Source organism: Trichosurus vulpecula, chromosome 6, assembly GCF_011100635.1.
Source record: "Trichosurus vulpecula isolate mTriVul1 chromosome 6, mTriVul1.pri, whole genome shotgun sequence".
Lineage (NCBI taxonomy): Eukaryota > Metazoa > Chordata > Mammalia > Diprotodontia > Phalangeridae > Trichosurus > Trichosurus vulpecula.
In genome coordinates this window covers 16256012-16267253 of record NC_050578.1, presented here as the reverse complement: position 1 = coordinate 16267253, position 11242 = coordinate 16256012, and positions in this window count along the sequence as shown.

The following is an 11242-nucleotide window of genomic DNA, read 5'->3' as shown; positions in this document are numbered from 1 at the left end:
AAAAACTACTTGAAATAATAAACAACTTTAGCAATTTGCAGGATATAAAATAAACCCACACACATCCTCAGCATTCCTATACATTACTAACAAAGCCCAACAGCAAGAGATAGAAAGATAGATCCCATTCAAAGTTACTGTAGACACTATAAAATATTTGGGAGTCTACATGCCAAGACAAACCCAGGGCCTATATGAACATAAGTATGAAACCCTTTTCACGCGAATAAAGTCAGATCTAAATAAATGGAAAAATATCAGTTGCTCATGGTTAGGCTGAGCTAATATAACAAAATGACAATTTTACCTAAATTAATGTATCTATTCAGCGTCATACCAATTGATCTACCAAAAAATTATTTTACAGAGCTGGATAAAATAATAACATAATTCATCTGGAAGAACAAGAGGTCTAGGATATCTAAGGTACTGATGAAAAGAAATTCTAGAGTTGGCCTAGCGATACCAGATATTAAATTGTACTATAGAGCAGCAGTCATCATAACTACTTGGTACTGGCTAACAAACAGATATATGAATCAGTGGAATAGGATAGGAACACAAGATGGAGAAGTCAACAACTATAGCAATCTACTTTTTGATAAACCCAAAAAGGCCAGCTTCTGGGCTAAGAACTCACTATTTCACAAAAACTGTTGGGAAAATTGGAAAATAGTACGGCAGAAACTGGGCATAGACCAATATCTTACACCATATACAAAAATATAATCAAAATGGGTTCATGATTTGGGAGTAAAGGCTGATACTATAAGTAATTTGGGAGAGCAAGGAATAGTGTACTTATCAGATTTATGGAAAAGAAAAGAATTCATGACCCAACAAGGCATAGAGAGCATTACAAAATGCAAAATGGATAATTTTGATTTTATGTTAAATTGAAATGTTTTTGTACAAATAGCTAATGGAACAAAAATTAGGAGGGAAGCAGAAAATTGGGAGAAAATCTTTACAACTAGTGTCTCTGATAATGGCCTCATTTCTAAAATATACAGGGAACTGAGCCAAATATATAGGAATACAAGCCATTCCCCAATTGACAAATGGTCAAAGGATATGAACAGGCAGTTTTCAGAGGAAGAAATTAAAGACATCTATAGGCATATGAAAAAATGCTCTAAATCACTACTGATTAGAGAAATGCAAATCAAAACAACTCTTAGATACCGCATCTCTCCTGTCAGATTGGCTAAAATAACAAAACAGGAAGATGATAAATGCTGGAAAGGATGTGGAGAAATTGGAACATTTTTACATTGCTGGTTGAGTTGTGAGATGATCCAGCCATTTTGGAGAGTAATTTGGAATTATGCCCAAAGGGCTATAAAAATGTTCATACCCTTTGACCCAGCAACACCACTTCTAGGGTTGTATCCCAAAGAAATCACACAAGCGGGAAAAGGACCCATATGTACAAAAATATTTATAGCAGCTCTTTTTGTGGTAGCCAAGAATTGGAAATCAAAGGGATGCCCACCAATTGGGGAATGGCTGAACAAGCTGTGGTAATGGAATACTATTGTGCCATAAGAAATGGGGATGATACGGACTTCATAACAACCTAGAAAATCCTACACAACATAATGCTGAGTGAGCAGAACAGAGCCAGGAGAACATTATACACAACCACAGATATATGGATTCTGTGAGGACCAACCCTGACAGGCTTCGCTCCTCTCAGCAACACAAGGTACAAAGACAACTCCAAAGTACTCAACAATGGAGAATGCTATCTACATCCAGAGAAAGAACTATGAAGTATGAATGCAGATTGAGGCACACTTCATACTAGCCTTCGTCCCCCTCCCTTTTTCTCTTCCTTTTCTCTCTTTTGTTTTTGTTTTTGGGTTGGTTTTTTTTTTGTACCTGTTTCTTCTCTCGCATGTTTCATTTCATTGATCACAATTCTTCTCCATAACTTGACTAGTGTGTAAATTAATTCAATGGAAAGTTATACATGGAAGCTATATGGGACTCCATGCCGTCTTGGTGAAGGAGGCGGGGAAGGGAGGGAAGAAAATCTGGAACTCAAAATTATGTATTACCGAATGTTGTAAACTAAAAAAAAATTAAAAAAGAGAAAAAAAGAAGTACTTCCTTGTAGTGAGGAAAGGGGGAATAGTACATCAATTCAGTTGCCATTAAGTCAATATTTTGTGATTTTTAATAGCTCCACCTATTTAACAAGAGTTAGAATGGAATCTAAGTTTCTTAAGTAGCTACCTAATTTCCTTGATGAAGATTTACTTTTTGTGATAAGTCCATAAGATTTTTAAACCAGGATTTGAATTAAGATAAAAGAATGCCATTGGGGAATGGGGCCTCAAGTTTCTTTCTCTAAAAAAAAAAAAAAAAAACAAAACCTTGAGAAGCTAAGAACTTTATATTTCTGGTGTTTTCTGATGGTGAATCTTTACTTACAATAAAACTAACCCAACCCTGAGATTTACCTTCTTTTCAAATTTCAAATATTTCAATAAAAAAATGACAGAGTGTGAAAAAATAATGTGCATACCCTTTGAGCCAGCAATATCACTTCTAGTGCTATATCCCAGAGAGATCCAGGGGGAAAAGGACAACGTATGTGCAAAAATATTTATAGCACTTCTTTCTGTGGTGGCAAAGAAGTGGAAATCAAAAGGATGCTCATCAGTTGGGGAGTGGCTAAACAAATTGTGGTATATGAATGTAATGGAATACTAGTGTGCCATAAGAAAGGAGGAGCAGATAGACTTCATAAGAACTTGGAGAAACTTACATGATTTCATGATAAGTGAAGGGAGCAGAACAAGGAGAACATTGCACACAACCAGAGACCCACTACTTCTATGATGACTGACTTTGACAGACTTGCCTATTCTCAACAATACAAGATTCTAAGACAGCTCCAAACGACTCATGATGGGAAAGGCTTTCCACATCCAGAAAAAGAATTACAGAGTCTGAATGCAGATTAAAGCAAACTATTCTCTCTCTTATTTTATTTTATTTTAATGTATGTTTTGTTTCATCATTCTCATGGCTCATTTCATTGGTAATAATTCTTCTTTAAAAATTGATTGTTGGTAAAATAAGTTTAATGTGAAGGTATATGTAGAATCTATATCAGATCACATGCTGTTTTGCAGGGGGGTAAGGGAGGAGGGAGAGAGAGAAATTTTGGAACTCAAAAACTTGTGGAATTGAGTGTTGTAAATATAAAAAAAATAATAATTAATTAACAAAAAGTAAAAAAAATGTCATCCTAGGTTATATTCATGATGTATTGAAGAAACTGGAGAGGAAACATTAGGATGGATTTGTGGTGACTATAGAAGAAAAACTTCTAACAGAATAGGTCCCTAAGAATTATACATGGATTATTTTGGTCAGATGGGAAAACTCTATCTGTTTTTTCTCTGAATAACATGAAATTTTCCGAAACCTCCCTGTAGAAAGAGAAATGGACCATATGGCATCTAGAAAGCTCTCGCAGCACATATTTCCATAAATCTTCTGACCTAAAATCTTGTATCAGTGGAATCAAAACCTCCATTGCTGGGTATACTCTCTATTTTCCCCTCCATACTCACTCAAGGTTTTACCTGGACCATCCTTCAAAGCCTGTAAGATGACTGTTCTTTGGAGCTCTCAAGCCTTTATTGAGGTGACTACAAATAGTGATAAATCATACTTGACTATTAATAGATGCTATTTACTTGAAGGTAAAGTACAAAATCTACACAGAGCTTGTTTTCTACCTTGGCTTTAAATGAACCTGAACTGAGATAAATAAAACAAACCAGAATTCCTAATTCATGCATATATAAAAATACAAATGGGTGAACACAAAATGAGAAATGCCTTCAAGTTCTATATATCTAAATTGTGGATCTTTTTACTCAATGAGATAATATAATTAAATTTTAAGCAATATTGAGCATTTGTAAAGGCAATCAGTGAATAGGAAGATCTTCCCCACCCTTTTGAGTGGGCTTCGGTGTAGGGGCTCTCAGAGTCCTGGTGGGAGTGGCTAGGACTGGAGCCAATGGTAGGTGCCTGAGTTCTGGTCCATGTGATGACATGAAGCCTGTGGTGGGAGGAGCTTGCTGAACGGTTGGCGCGGAGCTAAGAGGCAGTTGGAGAGGCAGTTGGTCAGAGCAGTTAAGAGCTGAAGGAGAGAGGAAGCAGTCAACAAGTTGGAACACAGCTTGGAGATTGTGGTGGAAGCGGCAGTGGTGGCGACGGCAACAGGCGCTACAGAAAGGCAGGACTGACTCACGTGGAGACCAGAGAGTGCTGAGCAGGGGCTTGAGACCAGTGGGTGGTCTTCTTGCTGGAGGGCCCTGGAATTGTGGGGGAAGCACCAGTATGGCTTAGCTTGCTGCCGTAATGGTTTTTTTGTGGCCTCTTGGTTACTATTGTGAAATGAGCATACTAATTTTGGAAGGTTCTTGCCAGGATGTCGAATTGGGGACACTGGTCCGTGGGTCTGCTACTTTTGAGTTTCAATAAATTCTTTAGCTTCTCTGCCTTCTACTTAGAGAATTCCATATACTTTGCAATTCTGGACCATTCAGGCATATTCATGGTTATCTTTGAAGTCATGAATTCTGCCTTAATGATATAGCATTATATTATGCAATGGCATGCAAGATCATATGATGAATAACCACTACCACCAGCAGCATCACTGCTACCACCACTATTACTACTACTACTACTGCTACTGCTGCTATTGCTATTAGTATTTGTATAGCACTTTAAAGTTTACAAAGCATTTTTCCTGCATTATCTGTCAGGATAATGAAAGGTGGGTGTTATTATTATTGTTACTTTATATTTGAGGAAAGTGAGGCAGGAAGGCCATTAAGAGACTTGCCAAAGGTCACACAGCTGACCTTAATACCTGAAAAACGATTTGGACACAGGTCTTCCTGATTCCACCTCCAGCACTCTAGCCATTACATCACTTAGGAGCCACTGCATTCTCTGTTCACCTCTCACTGGGAAAATGAGGCATCCAATCTGTAACAACAATGCTCCTTGCTTCTACTGTGGCTATGTAAGACCAATAACACCAGCACACAGGAGGGCTGCTAGCATAGGTTCTTTGATCTGCTTTTCTAAGGAAAGCAACTTTAAGGGGTTTTCAATCTCACTTTAATTAAATACATATACATACACACACACACACACACACACATATATACATGTATACATGTATATATATCTATATCTATCTATATATATCTATCTATCTATCTATATATATATATATATCATTCACTTAGTTCAGGGGGAAAAGTCAGCACCCTGAACTTCAGGGCAAATACAAATAGAAATTGCAAGCAGACCCTATCAACAGAACAAAATAACAAGAATCAACGACAAGTTTCTATCTGTCTGACCATAGCAATACATAAACAGTTACCAGAGAGAGAAGCACCAACATATGAGTTTTCAAAGCTGGTGGGAGGTGGGGGGGGTTGGTGGATCTCCTTAACAACTATCCAGAGTCTCCACACCAACACTCTTCCAATGAGTGAGCCCCAAGCAAAATGCTAAACTCAGAGTACATATACACTTCTTCAGGGTCAGAGCACTTTACACCTCTCATGGGTTTCACACATCTTGGGGATTTCCCACCTCTGGTGACCTACTTTGGAAAAAAGGGTGTGGGCATTTCTACAAACAAAGGCAAGACTCAAAGGCATTCATTGTCTTAGTAATGAGAAGCACTCCAAAACAAAAGACAACAAAAAATCCCACTCTGCTTGCCATTGCACAGTCATACATACAAGCAAGGCTAAATGATGATGCAAGAGAGCTATGCAAGAGGTATTTCAGGGTATTATATTACATAGTGGGAAAGAAATAAATCTGATGACATGTCATGATATTATAGGCTGGACAATGAAGAAGGCCTGAGGGATTGCAGAACTTAAACTTGAGAATACTTGGAAGAAGTTGAGAAGTCAATAAGAGATGAATGAAGAAATTGGTTCATGACAGCAAGACACCATCCATGATTACACAGAATGATACGTAGTTGTGTTGCTTTTCAAATGTTTCAGTTGTGTCTGTCTCTTTGTGACCTTATTTTGGGATTTTCTTGGCAAAGATACTGGAATGTTTTGCTATTTCCTTCTTTAGCTCATTTTTTTTCTTTTTATTAATTAATTTATTTTTAGTTTTCAACATTTACTTCCACAAGATTTTGAGTTCCAAATGTTGTCCCCATCTCTCTTCTCACCTCACCCCAAGGTAGGCTGCATCCTGATTGTTCCTTCCCCCAATCTGCCCTCCCTTCTTATCACCCTACCTGCTCTTATCACCTTCCCTTTTATTGTCCTGTAGGGCAAGATAGATTTCTATACACCTTGCCTGTATATCTTATTGACAAGTTGCATATAAATAATGAACATTCATTTTTAAAACTTTGAGTTGCATATTCTCTACCTTCCTCCCTCCCCACCTACCTTCATGGAGAAGGTGAGCAATTCAATATAGGTTATATATGTGTATTCATGCAAAACACTTCCACATCAATCTTGCTGTGAAAGTCTAACTATATTTCCCTCCATTCTATCCCACCCCACTGTATTCTATTCTCTCTTTTGACTGTGTCCCTCCTCAAAAGTGTTTGCTTCTGATTACTCTCTTCTCAATTTTGTACTTCCTTCTATCATCCCCACCTGCACTTGTCCACTTCCCTCCTACTTTCCTGTAGCACAAGACAGATTTTGATATCCAGTTGAGTGTGTATGTAATCCCCTCCTCAGGCCAAATCACATGAAAGTAAGATTCAGTCATTCCCTCCTCCCTCTTCCTCTCCAGTATAAAAACTTTTGCTTGCCTCTTTTAGATGAGATAATTTGAGCCATTCTACCTCTCCCTTTCTCCTTCACCTGTACATTGCTTTACACCCCTTAATTTTTTTAGATATCATTACTTCATATTCAATTCACCCTGTGTGCTCTGTCTCTGCCTCTCTCTCTCTCTCTCTCTCTCTCTCTCTCTCTCTCTCTCGCTCTCTCTGTCTCTCTGTCTCTCTCTCTCTGTCTCTCTTTCTCTGTCTCTCTCTGTGTCTCTCTGTCTCTCTGTCTGTCTGTCTGTCTGTCTGTCTGTCTGTCTCTCTCTCTCTCTCCATATATGTATGTATGTGTACACACACATGCACAGATATATATATATATATATATATATATATATATATATATATGTATATACTTATTCTCCAACTATTCAAATACTGAGAAAGGTCTCCTGAGTTAGAAACATCTTTCTATATAGGAATGTAAACAACTTTAGCAAGTCCCTTATGATTTCTCTTTCCTCTTCACCTTTTCATGCTTGTCTTGATTCTTGTATTTGAAAGATAAATTTTCTATCCAGCTCCGGTCTTTTCAAGTGAGAACACTTGAAAGCCTTCTATTTCATTGAAAATCCTGGTTTTTACCCTCAAGTATTATATTCTTGGTGATTCTTTGTTTTAATCCTAGCTCCTTTGACCTCTGGAATATCATAGTCTAAGACTTCTGTTCTCTTAATGTAGAAGCTGCTAAATCTTGTGTTATCTTGTTTTTGTTTGAACAATACTTGAATTGTTTCTTTCCGGCTGCTTGCAATACTTTGTCCTTGACCTGGGAACTTGGGAATTTAGCTACAATATTCCTAGAAGTTTTCCTTTTGCGATCTCTTTCAGGAGATGATCAGTGGATTCTTTTAATTTCTCTTTTACCCTCTGGACCTAGAATATCAGGGCAGTTTTTATTGATAATTTCTTGAAAGATGATGTCTAGGCTCTTTTTTTGATCATGGCTTTCAGGTAGTCCAGTAATTTTTAAATTATCTCTCCTGGATCTATTTTCCAGGTCAGTTGTTTTTCCAATGAGATATTCCACATTCTCTTTTATTTTTTCATTATTTTCATTTTGTTTTGTAATTTCTGGATTTTACATAAAGTCATTAGCTTCCATTTGCCCCATTCTAGTTTTTAAGGAATTATTTTCTTCAGTGGTCTTTTGGACCTCCTTTTCCATTTGGCCCATTCTGCTTTTTAAGGCATTCTTCCCTTCATTGTGTTTTGGACCTTTATTGCCATTTCGATTAATCTATTTTAAAGTGCCATTTTTGTGAGCATTTTGGGTTCTCCTTTAGCAAGTTTTTGACTCATTTTTCACGGTTTCCTTGCATTGCTCTCATTTTTCTTCCCAATTTTTCCTCTACTTCTCTTAATTTATTTTCAAAATCCTTTTTGAACTCACCTATTGCCTGAGACCAATTCATACTTTTCTTGGAGGGTTTTGATGTAGGAGCTTTGACTTCATTGTCTACTTCTAGTTGCATGTTTGTTTGTTTGTTTTTAATTAGTCATTGTATTTATTTTTGGTTTTCAACATTCACTTCCATGAGTTTTAAATTTTCTCCACCTTGCTCCCTCCTTCTTCCACATGAAGGTGTGCATTCTGATATATACTCTACATATACATTCCTATTAAATATATTTTCACATTAGTCATGTTGTTCAGAAGAATTATAATGAATAGGAGAAACCATGAGAAACAAAAAACAAAACAAAACAAAATAGACTGCTTCACTCTAAATTCAGACTCCATAGTTCATTCTCTTGATTGTTCTTTAAATCGTGAGTCCTTTAGAATTGTTTTGGGTCCTTGCATTTCTGAGAAGGGTTAAATCTATCAAAATCAGTCGTCAAACACTGTTGCTTGTTTTGATCTTCTTTGCCACAAATGTAAGATTCTATAGTTTAATTTTTTCTGCTATTTGTTCATTTTCCCAGCCAATTACTTCACTTTTTAGCTCTTTATTACGCTAGGACTCTGCTTCCAGGATGGAGGGTGTACTCTCAAAAGCTTCAGGAGTTTTATGTAGCTGTTTCCAGAGATACTTCTAGGGGCTTGTAAATTTTCAGTTATTCTAAGTTGGTATGGTCAAAGGTGAAGCATTTACTCCTTCCCTGGCCTGTGCTCTGGTCTATGAGTGACCACAAGCACTCTTTTCTGCCTTGGAATTGTGAGATGGATTCCCTCTTCAATGCTGCCACAAGCTCCACCACACCAGTGTTTCTCCTTGTCCCAGGACAGCCACCTAGGACTGAGGCCCAGATCCAAGCATGGGCAAAGCAAAAGAATCCTGCTTCAGTACCAGCAAAGAGATCCATGTAATGCCCCTCTGATCAGCTGCGTCATCCTCCAACTCTCTGTGTTCCTAGAGGTCTGGAAGTAGCCACTGCTGCTAGGGCCAGACTTTGCCCCTATCTGACCAGGTTAGACAGACCTTTCCTACTGACCTTCTAAGTTGTCTTTGGCATTTGTGGGTTGAGAAGTCTGGAAACCCCCACAGCTTCCTGTGATTCAGTGCCCTGAGGCCTGCTCCAGGTTTGTTAGGGCCTGGTCTGTGCCAGCATGGCCCATGCTGGACTGCACTCTTCTCTCATACCGGTGCAACAGACCTTTTATGTCTACCTTCCACATATTCTTGGGCTAGAAATTTGTTTCATTCTGTCATTTTGTGGGTTCTTCTGCCCTAGAATTTCTTTAGAGGCCTTTTGTACAGGTATTTGGAGCAATTTGGGGGAGAGTTCAAGCAAGTCCCTGCTTTTACTCCACCACCTTTGCTCTGCCCAGATCAATCTATACATTGGGAATTTGAGGCAGAGTTAAGTGACTTTCCCAGGATCACGCAGGCCAGATTTGAATTCAGAAAGATGTCTTCTTGACTCCAAGCCAGGTACTCTATCCCCTGTACCACCTAGCTGCCCAAATATGTAGTAGCCATCATTATTGTTTTGTGATTGACCCCTGCCCCTCCCCCAATCTCTAAAATCTGAAACAAAGGAATAAGTAATTAATAGGGTATAAATAGTATATTGCATAATGGTGAGAGGTGTATGTAGAGGGTGAACGATTACAGGGGTGTAGCAAGACTATAGCTGAAATGTCTCACTCAGGATTCTATGGGACCAAGCAGGGAGGGAAGTTCCAATGGGCTAATAGCCCAGAATAGAGAGAGGACAGGAATGAGGGAAAAGAACATGTTGAGTAGCTTGAAGGAGTGGATGAGATACAAAGATGAGAGATTGTAGTTAGAGATGAGAATTTCAGAATTCAATGTCACTTAAATCTCTTTAAACTTAGCATTACTGGAAATATTTTCTGCAATAGCACTTTTATCTTCACTTGAAAAGAACTTTCATCTTTAGATTTACATTTGGGCTTATTATCTTCCCTCCTTTATCCCCACATAATAAAGGAGAACAAGTTCCTTTTCAGCCTTATTTCAAACTCTTCTGTCCCCTATAATCTTTGCCCAGAAAAAAAAAAAAACAGAAAACACAAAAAACAACAAACTGACTGTTCTCTGGGTTCCTCACACAACTTTGCTCATCCTGTCCAGTATGCTTAGAGTATATTGTACTTTCCTCCCATGACCTCCCTTTTCCCCAATGTGTTGGAACTCCAACATCATAAATTAGAGATGAAAGTGAATTTAGTCGTCATCTGGCTCAGCTCCTTGCAGTTGAATAAATTGAGGTCCAGAGTGACTTGCCCCAAGTCATATAAGTTGTAAATAGTAGAGCCTGCCTTCAAATCCAGGTTGACTCTCTTGTCCAAGGTTTGTGAAAGCATTTGAATGCAGTAAAGATAAATGTAAATTTATATAGATTTTTAGACTGTACTGTGGTCTTTTTGTTTCAGTTTGTAGACTCTTTTTGAAAAAAATCATAAGGTTATGTCCTGTATGTTAGAATTGGCAGAATAGACAGAAATGATAAGAAAACAAATTTTGGCTTCTTTTTAAAAAATATAAATTTATTTTTAGTTTTCAAAATTCATTTACATAAGTTTTAAATTTTCTCCACCACCCTCCTCTCCATCCTCCCCAAAATGGCATGCAATCTGATATAGGCTCTATGTGTACATTCTTATTAAACATATTTTCACATTACGTATGTTGTTTAGAAGAATTAGAATGAATGGGAGGAACTATTTAAAAGAAAAAAAAAGAAAAGGAAACAAAAGAAAAAAGAGAGAGGAAATAGTATGACTTGATTCATGTATCTTTCTCTGCATATATATGCTATTTTGCATCATGAGTCTTTTGGAGTTGTTTTACATCCTTATATTGTTAAGAAGAGCTAAGTCCATCAAAGTCAGTCATTGTACAATATGTACCACTGTGTACAATGTTCTCTTGGTTCTGCTCACTTCACTCAGCA